This window comes from Bos mutus, chromosome 3 (genome assembly GCF_027580195.1).
Source record: "Bos mutus isolate GX-2022 chromosome 3, NWIPB_WYAK_1.1, whole genome shotgun sequence".
In the NCBI taxonomy this organism is placed as follows: domain Eukaryota; kingdom Metazoa; phylum Chordata; class Mammalia; order Artiodactyla; family Bovidae; genus Bos; species Bos mutus.
This window is the reverse complement of record NC_091619.1, coordinates 57,492,934-57,506,714: the sequence shown is the minus strand read 5'-3', so window position 1 is coordinate 57,506,714 and position 13,781 is coordinate 57,492,934. Positions and strand designations below refer to the sequence as shown.

Sequence of the window (13,781 nt, the reverse complement as noted above, 5' to 3'; positions counted from 1 at the left end):
TTACTACAAATTGATTAAGGACACTGCATGTTTTTATAGTCATGAAAATAAGCATTGGCCCTAATGTCCAGGATTAAAGCCAATTGATCTTAAGGACAGTCAAGCTTTAAGACAACTTAAATCACTAAAATACCTTCCCTCCTCCCTAATCTCTCAGAGTTTATCTTTTGATGGGATGTGTATTAATGAGTCAAATCAGATTACTGGCTAGGGAAAAATAACTGTGCTATTTTGGCATGTTTGGAATAACATGAGGATGACTTACTCGGTGAGTAAGATACCTTACTCTGTAAATTATAGTATAGAATGAATAGTATTCTATAGTATATCTATAGTATTCTATATTATTTATGGAATGAATGAATGAATGAGTACTAGAACAATCTTAATAAGATTGTTAATAAGTAATAATCTTAATTAATCTTACTTAATAGTTTATATGGACTGAATGTACTATATTCATTAAACACATTTCTAAGTTTAGGAAGACTTCCATTTTTAATAAAGATGCCTAAGAATCAATGCCATGACTCCTATTTAAGTGTTTGATATGACAATACAATCATCCTCTGGAAAAGACAACACACTGTATTTTCTCATCTAGAACATCACACCTGAGCAATCTATGTTAGATGTTAGTTTCAAAACAATTGTAGCAACGTTTCTGTTAATTTGAAAGTGTAAGTGTGAAAGCGTTATTTGATCAGTCATGTCCAACTCTTTGTGATCCTGTGGATTGTAGCCTGCCAGGCTCCTCTGTCCATAGAATTCTCCAGGCAAGAATACTGGAGTGGGTTGCCATTTTCTCCTCCAGGGGATCTTCCTGACCCAGGGATGGAACCTGCATCTCCTGCACTGGCAGACAGATTCTTTACCACCAGGAAAGCCATGTTAATTTGAAATAAAATATTAAATAGATGATAACTTTTATTAGCTATGTACAGTACATTAGGTGCATCTTCATCTTGTACAATGCAAGAAGGCACTAAATCTCCCCATGAATGGTGTGAAAGTAAAATCTTATTCAGGCATTTAAAAAAATAATTTTATTTATTTATTTTTGGCTACGCTGGGTCTTCGGTGCTGCACGGACTTTTTTCTAGTTGCGAAGTGTGGGAGCTCCTGTCTAGTTGTGGTGCTCCACAGGCTTCTCTTTGCAGTGGCTTCTCTTGTTGTGCAGCATGGGCTCCAGGGCACTCCAGTTTCAGCAGGTGCCGCACATTAACTCAGTCGTCGTGGCTCCCGGCTTCCATAGCTGTGGTGCATGGGCTTCTTAGTTGCTTTACTGCCATGTGGGATCTTCCCAGACCAGAAATCGAACCTGTGTCTCCTTCACTGGCAGGCAGATTCTTTACCACTGAGCCACCAGAGAAACCCCTTATTCAGGTATTTGAAAACTATTTTGTTCCTGAGAAAGAAATCTGGAAGAGAATTTTTCCTGGCTTCTGACCAACAATTTTGTTATTGTGTCAACCAAATAATTTTCAATTTATTATGTCAGGAAATCATAAAGATAATTCTTTCCCACTTTTTACAACTGGGAACCCCTGAGGTTAAATCTCTTTTTAGTTATAGATATGGGAAAGTGAAAGTGAAATCACTCAGTCGTGTCCGACTCTTTGCGACCCCATGGACTGTAGCCTACAAGTCTCCTCAGTCTATGGAATTTTCCAGGTAAAATACTGGAGTGGGTTACCATTTCCTTCTCCAGGGGATCTTCCTGACCCAGGGATCAAACCGGTCTCCCCCGCATTGCAGGCAGACGCTTTACCATCTGAGCCACCAGGGAAGATATGGCAAACAAATACATCAAATATAAATATAAATATAAATATATATATATATATATATATATATCTCACCTCCACAAGACAAAACATGGTTTGAAATAATTAAATGAAAAACAAATATTGTTTCAAACTTCATGCATCTGCCTCTATTACAGGATCCACATTTGACTTCATCAAGGGCTTTGTTCCTGAGAATTCACTGCAGTCAAGAAAAGAAAATGAGTTATATGCAGCTGTATGGGGTTGTGTTCAGTTAATCATTTACTCTAAGTCGTATGGACCGAAAGGCATGACCCATGGTAAATTAAAAGAGCAATGGACTAATAATTCATAGCTTAATCTGAATGCTGTTTTAAATCTCTTTGAATTTCCATTTCCCCACTGGAAAAATGGTGAAAATGCCTGCCTTGCAGGAATTTTAGGAAGACTGAGATGCTATATCAGAAATACTTTGAGAATATCTAAGGTTAGTTGTATCATGCTGCTGGTATGTCGCTTTAGTCGTGTCTGACTCTGTGTGACCCCATAGATGGCAGCCCACCAGGCTCCGCCGTCCCTGTGATTCTCCAGGCAAGGATACTGGAGTGGGTTGCCATTTCCTTCTCCAATGTATGGAAGGTGTATCATAATTCCAAGTATTTTTAAACAGCTTTGGTTTTTTATTTTACATAGATACTAGTAAGGAAGACTGGGGAGATGATGAATGGTTCCTTCTATTGCAAGCCTTTTTTAGAATTTCTTAACACATATCAGCAACCAGAACAAGATAATATTTGTGATCCTTGATTACTTTAAAAAACAAAACACAATTTTAAAAAAGCACAAAGTTAAGACTGGTAACTTTCCGTTCAGCTCAGAATTTATTTTAGAAATGATACCTTCACAACGAACTATTCACCTTCAATCTTAAGCGTATTTCATGGGGATGATTTAAATTTCTGATATTCTGGTTCCCACTGATGAATTCTCCATTTTCACAAGTTTTGATGAAGTCTATTCACTCTAGACAATTTATGCAAACCTAACTTGAATAGCTGATTTTTACTTTATCCCCTTGAGTTCCTAGAACTGCCCTGATTAAATTTTAAAATATAATTACAGGTAGCACATTGAGTCAGTCAGTTAGTCAGAGAAATCTGAGCTCTGAAAGCCTACTTCCTGCACCACACTGCATTAAGTGCTCTGGAGGAGGGCGGGGGTGGATGGGAACAGTCATCATGAAATGATTTAAGGATTATTATTAACACAACAGATCACCAAGCACAAAGTACTCAAGTGGAAACTCTATACACAAAAGTTCAAGAAATGGAGGATAAAAGAAGCACCTTTCCAGCTTTAACTGCCTGTCTTATATATTTAGTAAATGTGTTTTATGACTGCTAGTACTTTGCTGGCATCCCAACAAAATAAATTAAACAACATTGGTCTACTTAACAAATGGGCAGTCTGGGTTGGTGGAGAGCAGTTCTTTAATTTATTTTACTTGGTAATACTGCTACTGCTTTACTAAGTGAAGGGTCAGGGAGACATTTTTTTAAAAATACAAAACTTTTTATTCTGGAATAATGTTCAGTCAGTTCAGTTCAGTCGCTGTCGTGTCCGACTCTTTGCAACCCCATAAATCGCAACACGCCAGGCCTCCCTGTCCATCACCAACTCCCGGAGTTCACCTAGACTCACGTCCATCGAGTCAGTGATGCCATCCAGCCATCTCATCTTTGTCATCACCTTCTCCTCCTGCCCCCAGCATCAGAGTCTTTTCCAATGAGTCAAGTCTTTGCATGAGGTGGCCAAAGTACTGGAGTTTCAGCTTTAGCATCATTCCTTCCAAAGAACACCTAGGGCTGATTTCCTTTAGAATGGACTGGTTGGATCTCCTTGCAGTCCAAGGGACTCTCAGAAATGTTGCAAAAATAATACAGAGTGTTCCAATATACCATTACCCAGTTTCCCTTAATGTTAATATTCTACATTGCCATAGGACGTTTTTCAAAACTAAGAATCAACATTGGAAGATTACTATTGACTAAACTCTGGAATTTATTCTAATTTCATTTATTTACACTAATACCTTTTTCTATTTCAGGATTCAGTTCTTACACCCTACATTGCATTTCATAGGAGTGTCTAATGTCTTACTGAGATTTAAAAAATCAACTGTTTCTGGGCAATGAGGCTAATCAGTCAAAATATTAATGTGGAACAGTAATAAAAATAAATTGAGTGTTCAAGAGCCACCTGGGCACACCATAGTGTCAGATTCTTAACCTTAGCAAAAAGTATGTATGATTTTGTAGGTAGTCATTAACCTCTTTTATTTACCTAAAGATGATTGTATCAAGACAAGTTCTACCATCATTTCTAGAGGGCTCTTGGTCATTATTGTTTGGTTTTTGTTTTGGGTTTTTTTTTTTTTTTTTTTTTTTTTATCCATGAGAATGTTTTGATAAGATTACTCTTTTGCTATCACCTAGTGTAGACACCTAGATTTTCCAAACAAAGACATGAGAAGAGGCTCACTTGGGTCCCAGTTAAGGAAACTTACCTTAGATACTAGAGAAACAAAACCTTAAGTAGTCTGCTAAACATCTATCAGGGGGCTTCCCTGATGGCTCAGTGGTAAAGAATCCTCTTGCCAATGCAAGAGACATGGGTTTAATCCCTAGGTAGGGAAGATCCCCTGGAGGAGGATCCCCTGGAGGTGGTTGCCACCCACTCCAGTATTCTTGCCTGGGAGAATCCCATAGACAGAGAAGCCTAGCAGGCTACAGTCCAGGAAGCCTCAAAGAGTTGTACACAACTTAGCAACTGAACAAAAACAGAACGTGTATTAGAAGATAATTATGAGTCATGACCAATGGGTTTCCAACTTGGGCATGCACAAGGATTATCAGAGGGCTTGTTAAAATACAGATTTCTGAGTTCCATCCCCAGAGCATCCAACTTAGAGGGTCTGGGCTAGCCCAGGTATTTGCATACTAACAAGTTCACAGGTGATGTGGATGCTGCTGGTCCTGGTACTACACTTTGGGAATTACTTTTGTTGACCATGAAAGAAAAATAAAGCCATTTTGTTCTGATGAGGTTAAGTATAATCACAGGTCTCTGGATTTATCTGTTGCCTACCAGTTCGATAAGGGATCTGTTAAATCTCATTTCATGTCTGTTCAAGGACTAAGTTAGAAAAATAAAACAAAGATATGAGCTTTCCACAACAGTTCTCACAAGTCTATCTTCCCTTCAATCAATTCAATCATTTTTAAAATATTTGTTGACAATAAATTATTATAAACCAATCATAAATTTTTGGCCTGAAACAAGGCCTCTGATCAATGAAACTTAATAGGGTTGGGGGATTAAACACACATCTTCAGCAGTGTTTCTGAAACTTTGCTGTGTTTATGATCACCTAAGGATCTTTCAGGTGGTGTAGGTGTGGACCCTGAGATTCTGCATTTCTATCAAGCTTCCAGATGATGCATTGCTGCTGGGTCATGGATCATACTTCAGGTTAGGTATATGCCTTTTGATGATTTTATCAAATACAAGATGTTCTAGCATCTAGTACTGTCTGGAGAATCTTGGAACTTGCTAGTAATGCTCTGTCATAGAAATAGTTGTTTGGGTGCCTGATTCACTTTGCTGTACAGCAGAAAGTAACACAACAATGAAAAGCGCCTACGCTGCTGCTGCTGCTGCTAAGTCGCTTCAGTCATGTCCGACTCTGGGTGACCCCATAGACGGCAGCCTACCAGGCTCCTCCACCCATGGGATTTTCCAGGCAAGAATACTGGAGTGGGTTGCCATTTCCTTCTCCAATGCATGGAAGTGAAAAGTGAAAGTCAAGTCGTTCAGTCGTGTCTGACTCTTCGAGACCCCATGGACTGCAGCCTACCAGGCTCCTCCATCCATGGGATTTTCCAGGCAAGAGTACTGGAGTGGGGTGCCACTGCCTTCTCCACCTATACTCTAATTTAAAAAGAAAGAGAGAAAAAACCAACAAACAAAAAAAGAAATAATGCCTTTGACTAAGGCAAGTTTCAGAATATACAAATCTGCATCCTGAACCCAAGTCTTTAGAATAAAAGGATAATTGTAGGGAAACTAAGTCAACAAAATCTCCCTAGAGTGCACTGGTACACGGTGGAAACTTCTTGAATCTGGTCACTTACTGAGGGGTCTTTTATCTTTAATCTCTACTTTTTTACCCTAGTTAATCTACTAAGTAGGAGTGACCTAGGGAAAAAATACACAAGAGTATAATCCAGTTCTGCAGTTTCTGCCCAGGTCACTGCCATGAATGCTCATCTCATGAACATGTCTTCAGTTCCTGAGACTGTTCTTCCATCTCCTTAACTGTCTCTGTCTCAGAGATCCTCCTGGCTCTTATGATGGAATTTCCAGGAAAGCTACTGACTTTTGTTATTCCCCCTAAATGAAGTTTTAGCCAATGACCAACAATATATAAGAACTTATCAGACCTTATCATCCCTGTTAGAATGTAAAGGGATAAAGGATAAGGAGTCTTTTATATCTATTTCATCTGGTTGCTACAGAGAAAAAAAAAGGAAGCTTCAGAAAAATTGAAAAGGTTTGCTGATTGCCTCAAGAAGAGGAGGACTGGCTATGAAAATGCATTCTTTTCCATAGTGGGTTGGAAGAGAAACCTTACTCAGAATCAACTAATAGTATAAACTGTGGGTCTCCCAAGATGCTTCCTGAGGATCCATCACAGCTGGGATGGTAGCATGCATCCTGAATAGGGTAGAAGGACCCCCACAAAGCCCCCCTCAGACTGCCTCTATAACTAGACTCCCAGAATATATTCAGGTGAATGAAAAGGTGTCTCTAGCTAACTAATGGTGGCAATGGAAAAGTCAGGCCACCTTCAGGGGTCCACAGATGAAAAAAGGTAACAGTGAGATGGCCTAGCCCTGGGTGGTATACATCAACAAAAGGCCCTCACTACTCACAAGTCTAATTCCCTGATTCTAACCCTGCATTGCATTATGGGCACTACCATCAGTAACCTGGAGCCAAAAGAAACCCCTATTCAAAAAAAGCAGAACTTCAGAAAACTATTCACTACTGTAAGCTTGACAACTTACTAGTACCAGAGGACTTCTCTGATGAAACTAGTAGTGATTTCAACATTGTGATTTTTTTTGATACTGTATAAAGAGTGTGTCAACGTATAGAAGAAATGCATAACTCAGTGAACCAATATTTTTCAGATGACCAATGAATGCATGATGTTACAAAATCATGCATCAGTAAAAGATCCATTCAAAATGCAAAAGAGACCAATGGATTTTAAGGTAACAGAACATAAAGAGCTTGTTGATATGATTTTAGATTATACGGTGCAATTAATCTTTAAAATTCAGGGTTTTCTTGATAGCTCAGTGGGTAAAGAATCCTCCTGCAATGCAGGAGACCCTGGTTCCATTCCTGGGTTGGGAAGATCGCTGGAGTAGGGATAGGCTATCCACACTGGTATTCTTGGGCTTCCCTTGTGGCTCAGCTGGTACAGAATCTACCTGCAATGTGGGAGACCTGGGTTTGATCCTTGGGCTGGGAAGATCCCCTGGAGATGGGAAAGGCTACCCACTCCAGTACTCTTGCCTAGAAAATTCCATGGACTACACAGTCCATGGGGTCACAAAGAGTTGGACACAACTGAGGGACTTTCATTCACTTTCAATCTTTAAAAAACTTACTAGTCAAATATTAATGTAATATCAAAAAGAACATCTTTGGCTATCTGCTAAAGTTCTTAAACACTCCTCCCTTTTCCAATCAAAGACCTGTTGGAGGCCAGATTTTTCATTATATTCTTTAACCAAAATGGTATGCCACAATATGTTAAACACAGACATTAGATACAAATGCAGTATCTCCCATTAAGTCAGACATAAAAGAGATTTGCAGAGCATGTAAAATGTCACTTCTCATTGGCCTGTTTGGAAAAATATATGTATTTTCATAAAGTGTGTATATCACACATAATTGGTTTATTATCATTTTTAAATAAATTTTTTCTAAGAAAATTGAAGAAATTAAAATTTTCTACATGGTAAATATTGATAGATATAAAGCATATAAACAAATGTTCTTTGGAGTCCCCAGTAATTCTTTTAAGCTTTTTATTTAAAAAATTTTTTTCCAATAATTTTCAAGGATAAAAATTTAAAAACTGCTAGCCTAAGCTATGGGTTTCCCTTGTGGCTCAGCTGGTAAAGAATCCGCCTACAATCCGGGAGACCTGGGTTTGATTCCTGGGTTGGGAAGATCCCCTGGAGAAGGGAAAGACTAACCACTTCAGTATTCTGGCCTGAAGAATTCCATGGACTGTATAGTCCACGGGGTAGCAAGGAGTCAGACGCGACTGTGACTTTCACTCCACTTCACTTCAGCCTAAGCTGAGGACTACGCTTCTATCAGCTTTCATTTTTGTGTCTGATAATTATACAGAATGCTTGCTATATTTTGTGAAATGGTAACAGTAGAATATATTTTACATCACATTGTAATGCTATGATAATGGAAAATTAGAACATAAACGTGGCGGAAAATAAACAGTATTGGTTGTAAACAATTGATATTTGTATCTCTGCTTTGGGTGATCTAATCACAACACATGGGTTAACAGATATGGAAAATATATTCTGAGCTACCACAAGTAAGTGAAGTAATGAAGCGAAGTCGCTCAGTTGTGTCCGATTCTTTGCGACCCCAGGGACTGTAGCCTAACAGGCTCCTCCATTCATGGGATTTTCCAGGCAAGAATACTGGAGTGGGTTGCCATTTCCTTCTCCAGGAGATCTTCCCAACCCAGGAATTGAACCCAGGTCTCCCGCGTTGTAGACAGATGCTTTACCATCTGAGCCACAAGTGACTTACAAATACACCTAATCTGGTTCTTTGAAGAAGATGTGAGAAGAAATTTGGTCTTGATTATAAAACATGGTAATGGTCATAGAACCTCTCATACTCTGGGGATTTGATTCTGTACTTGGGCTCTCCCCATTGGAATTCTTTGAGAACAGGGAGTTGCTTTTTGTTTTTTAATTCTATGAATACATATATTAAAAAAGCCAGAGGATCTGGCATTAAGTATGACTTAATAAATATTTGTTGAATGAATCAATCAACAGAATACTAAATACTCAGATATACAAAAGTCATGCCAGGCTGATTTCTAAATTATATTTATGCTTGTTCCATAGTCAGAAATATCATCCAGAAGCACTGAATACCTTACAAAAATATAAATAAAAGCTTTTGTGATGAACTCAAAAAACAAGAAATCACTTTGCTGCTAAGTCACTTCAGACGTGTCCGACTCTGTGTGACCCCACAGACGGCAGCCCACCAGGCTCCCCCGTCCCTGGGACTCTCCAGGCAAGAACACTGGAGTGGGTTGCCATTTCCTTCTCCATACTAGTGTGTGAGATGAGTGCAACTGTGCAGTAGAAATCACTTTAAGAGATGATATTTTAGTGAAACTGGATTTTTATTGTGGTGTTACTTTTCTTGTTAAGGATCAGAAATGTGTATCAACATTTCTGATATGGTGGAACTATATGCACTCTGCAAATATTAGCAGGCAGAAAAAGAAAAAAAAAAACCCTGTTTATGCAAACAGCCCACCTTGAAAGTGAAAGTGAAGTCGCTCAGTCATGTCCGATTCTTTGCGACCCCATGGACTGCAGCCTGCCAGGCTCCCCTGTCCATGGGATTTTCCAGGCAACAATACTGGAGTGGGCTGCCATTTCCTTCTCCAGGGGATCTTCCCAACCCAGGGATCAAACCCAGGTCTCCCGCATTGTAGGCAGATGCTTTTACCATCTGAGTCACCAAGGAATGCTAAGGATAAGACTACTCAGAACATAAAGTGAGGACTGTCCTTCCATCCAACACCATCATGGCCAAGTTTAGTGTCTACTGAAAAAACGTTAAAAGTCTCAAGGAAATTATTACAATCTATAAAGACTTCTGGAAGAAAACTGTTGGTTTCCTAATATATTTCTGGTTTCTGGAAAGGCCAGGATATGCATTATGTCTATTTCATAGTGTGCAGTACATAGAGATGACAGTATTAACCAAACAGTTAATCTGCAGGTTTTCAGTATTTGAGAAGTCATCGTATTTGAGTCATTCTAATTCAGTTTTGGGTAGGAGTGTGTGTGGCTCTAATATCGCCTCACAAAACTGTATTCATTCTACTCATTGACTTTTTTAACTTCTTTCAAAGGAGAGCTGACATCCTGAGAATTGTACTGACACTGTGAATTCTTGTAATAACTTCTCTACCATCTTCATTAGTCACTAAGACAATTTAAGGTATACAATAAACAAAAAAGAGGCTTCTCAAACTTCTATGAGATAAGTAATTTAATTGCCAAAAACAGGTCTTGGATACTAGGGAAATATTCACAAATGAGAAACTAGCTCTGTAATAGTTCTATTGTCCTGTCAAAAGAAAATTTGGAGAGCTTTACTTGATATAAGCATTTTATTGAGCAAGAAACACTGCTCAAAACAGGGCAATTTTGAGCTGAAATGTGGTTAGAAGCTCAGCATGCAGCAGTGACAGCTGAGTTTAAAAAGCATGAATGAGGGAGCACATTTGTGTGTGTGTGTTGTGTGTGTGACTGGTTACTAGAAACTTACAGTCTTTATATGGTAGCAGCACTGTGTAAGCTTAACTGTCTATAGCAATTCACTGGGAAGCTATAAGGTCATATTGACCTGAAAAAAGCTGTTTTAGTTTTAGAGCAGAGTCAGACTTTAGGCAAATCTGGACCGTTTAAAAGTTTTAGTTATATGAGTGTTTGGTCTAAAAGTATATTCAAAATGAGGTCTCTATTTTGGTTTTTCTTTAACCATTAACAAACTGAATGACATAATTCAAGCTCAGAGAGCATTAATTTATTACTTTGTGTTTCTTAAATAGTTATAGCACATTGTAAACAAAAAAATTTTTATCCCTAAACCTTGTATTTCTTTTTCCTCATTCAATAGACTAATATTTTGTACTTTTGGAATGGTTTCTGTTATGTAAAGAGCTTAAGTCATACTGTAAACACAGATCAAATTTTCTCAGCAGAATCTTAGGTTATATTTGTTTGGATCACTGAACTCATCTGGTGTCCATGTGTTGTATTCCAGGGTATTCTGGAATATCATGTATATTTGTATTCTCACATATCAAGTAAAAAAAGTTATTAACTATCAAAATTAAGTGTGTTATTTTAAAATAATGTATACTCTATTAGGAGTAGGCCCTGCAAATAATAAACAATAAGGCAGTTACTGAAAAGAAGTGCATGGAAGAAATGGACCTCAAACTAAGGAGCACTCAACATCAAACACTACTGAATACTTACACTAGAATTCTGTTTTATCTTCTTCCAAACTGTAAGCTACTTGAGGGCAAGCATGATGTCTTTTTTCCTCAACAATGTTTGGTTTAGCCTCTAGATCTAGAAGTAATAAAAATAATTAGTTAGCATTTATTGCATGTGTATGTTTCTTTAATGTACGTTATCCAAAGAAACTATGTGGTAATATTAGCCCAGTTAACAGATGAAGAAAATGAGGCTCAGAGAGATTATTGATTTAACTGAGATTTTACAGCATCTACGTGACTGAATCAAAATCTAAACACAGATCTGAACGCAGAGCCCACTGTTTCCATCACACTTGCTCTCCCTATTCATTTGAGTAGTATTAAACACACTTTTGCTGAATTGGTCAACACTTTTGTGATTTCTTCCAGATAAGAATTCTATTCTGATCATAGAAATCATTTTATTCAACTCATACAACCATCATTATCAACAAGTAAGGAAGGCAATAAGCAATGAAGGCAGCCTCTATAAACAGCTCATGTATGGCACCTCTAAATAAATAAAGACAGTTATCCACTTCAGGATTATTTTATTTTTACAAGGAAAGAATGTACTATATGTAGAGAGACAGAAAATATTAAGACTAGAAGAGACTTCCAAAATATTTCAGTCTGTTTTTTAGATAAAGGTTGGTCTGTCTCCTCCTGCTGCCCCACCCCCACCTCAATTACAATCTGATTATTCCTTTTTAAATAAGTCAAGTAATATTTTCATGACTACTTGAAGCTAAACCTGTAGGCTAGTGACTTTTTAGCTCCACACTACTTTTTCCTTTTTATTGTACTGTATAATTCAAATCCAGTTTTGGATCTAAACAGACAGGTTTTGTTTTCTAATCACAATTCTAGACTTGTAGCTTGGTAGAAGGTTTTGGTGGGGCTTGTATTCTAAAATACAGTTTTGGTATCTTTAATATCCTGTTTGAAAGAACTTGAAAAGGTGAAAATGAAGGATGGAAACCAAAATATTAGACTATCAAAACACCCAATGTCAATATTGAAACATACAACTTGAAATTATGGTAATTTCTTGAAAATCAACTGCTGACAGTAAACCAAAAAGATTGTTTGGAGGTCATTTTCCTAAAATTAGAATGAGGAATATAGCAAAATTTAATCACTGGGAAAACACGTTTGCTTTCATGACACGCTACTCTCTTGATTTTTCCTTCTCATTCTCCTTTACTAGGTCCTCCTTTTCTTTCTAGCTCTTCATGTGAGACTGCTTCAGGGTACAGTCCATCATTCTCTTCTCTATTTCAGTGCTTTATCTACACTCACTATAACAGTTTGAATTACTATCCATTAGCTGATGACTCCCCAGTTCTGATCTCCAGCCCATACCTCTCTCTCCAACCTTCCAGTCATTCAGTCAAAAATCTGGGAGTCATCTGTGACTCTTCTCTTTCGCCTTTCATTCAATTGTCAGGAATTCTACCTCCTAAAACAATCTGTTCACCTCTTACCACCAATATTAGAACCACCGGTTCAAGACATTCATTTCTCCCCTCCTGTCACTTTCCCTCCCCTACAGTCTACTCTCAGAAGAGTCTGAGTGATGCTTTTAAAATATGTCATCACACCATTCCTTTATTCAAAATCTTCCAAGAAATCTGCATCTCACATAAAAGCCAAAGTCCTTACAAAATCTTACACAATCTGTCACCCTAACCTCCCACGCCCACTCCTGCCCACCTTTACTCTCCTCTCTCATTGACCTCTGGCTTCAATGTTTTCTGAACAAGCCAGGCTCGCTACTGACTGAAGCCTTGGAGCTGAACGTTTCCTTGGCCTGGACAGCTTTTCTCCTAGATAAAAAGCTTTGCTTTTCTCATATTAACAGCTCTTCCCCCAGATAACTGCACTGTATACTCCATTTGTTGTTACTGTTCAGTCACTAAGTGGTGTTCCACTCTTTTCCGATTGCATGGACTGTAACGCACCAGGCTCTTCTGTCCATTTGAATTCTGGGGCAAGACTACTGGAGTGGGTTGCCATTTCCTTTTCCAGGGTATCTTCCGGACTCAGGGATGGAACCTGGGTCTCCTGCATTGCAGCCAGGTTCGTTACCCCTAAACCACCAGGGAAACCCATATGCCCTTCAAATCTCTGCTCAATAATTAAGACCACTCTCAGAATCCTATTTAAGAGCTGTAACCCATCCCTTTATCCCCTCAACACTATGCATATTTAATAGCTTACAACAGTAATTATTTGGGAGATCATTTTAGTTTCTAGTAGAATGTAAATTCTGTATTGTTTTGTACTTAGGCCATAGTGGCTCAGTGGTAAAGAATCCGCCTGCAATGCAGGAGACCCAGGTTCTATCCCTGGGTGGGTAAGATCCTCTGGAGAAGGAAATAGCAATCCACTCCGGTATTCTCGCCTGTAGAATTCCATGGATAGGGGAGCTTGGCAGGCTACATACAGTCCATGAGGTCGCAAAGAGTCCGACAGGACTGAGCAACTAACACTTAGGTTTGAAGGGCTCTCACATTGATAACAGTCAATAATGGATTTCAGCAATTCATTTCACAGTTCACACGCCTGGGCAAGCTCCGTATACTCTCCTCAAG

At 38.5% G+C, this 13,781-nt stretch overlaps 1 long non-coding RNA gene across 2 annotated transcripts in view; it reads right to left on the bottom strand.

The window, feature by feature from the left end:
• Positions 1–606: 606 nt before the first annotated feature.
• Positions 607–13,781, bottom strand: part of LOC138987236 (uncharacterized) — a 13,530-nt gene continuing 355 nt past the window's right edge. The window contains exons 2-4 of one of the 2 annotated variants that reach the window (XR_011463686.1): positions 11,183–11,278; positions 1,863–1,989; positions 607–1,421 (exon numbers count right to left, since the gene is read on the bottom strand). This is a non-coding gene — a long non-coding RNA (uncharacterized lncRNA). The remainder of the gene's footprint in view (positions 1,422–1,862; positions 1,990–11,182; positions 11,279–13,781) is intronic. The other variant, XR_011463687.1, reaches the window with a different exon arrangement.